Source organism: Propithecus coquereli, unplaced genomic scaffold, assembly GCF_000956105.1.
Source record: "Propithecus coquereli isolate 6110/MARCELLA unplaced genomic scaffold, Pcoq_1.0 Scaffold528, whole genome shotgun sequence".
NCBI classification, from domain to species: Eukaryota; Metazoa; Chordata; class Mammalia; order Primates; family Indriidae; genus Propithecus; species Propithecus coquereli.
This window is the reverse complement of record NW_012151152.1, coordinates 195,421-195,765: the sequence shown is the minus strand read 5'-3', so window position 1 is coordinate 195,765 and position 345 is coordinate 195,421.

The following is a 345-nucleotide window of genomic DNA, read 5'->3' as shown; positions in this document are numbered from 1 at the left end:
GAGTGTGACGTTTGTGGAACGTAAGTGCCTCCTGTCATCATGCTTTCCACCTGCTTAAGACTGTCCTTCAAGTGATCAGTGTGTCCTTACTAATCCCAGATATTTTGTTCATTTCTTTAATGAGGTTGTTTGTTTCCTTATTGTTGAGTTTTAGGAGTTCATGGTAAATTTTGGGTACAAGTCCTTTATCAGATATGTGTTTTTGCAAACATTTTTTCTTAGTCTGTGGGTTGTGTCTTTCTCAAAGCAATTTTCCATTTTAATGAAGTCCACCTTAACAATTCTTTTCCCAACTCCAAATTCAGTAGTGTCATGTTGGTACCTTTAAATCAGCCATATTGGGAA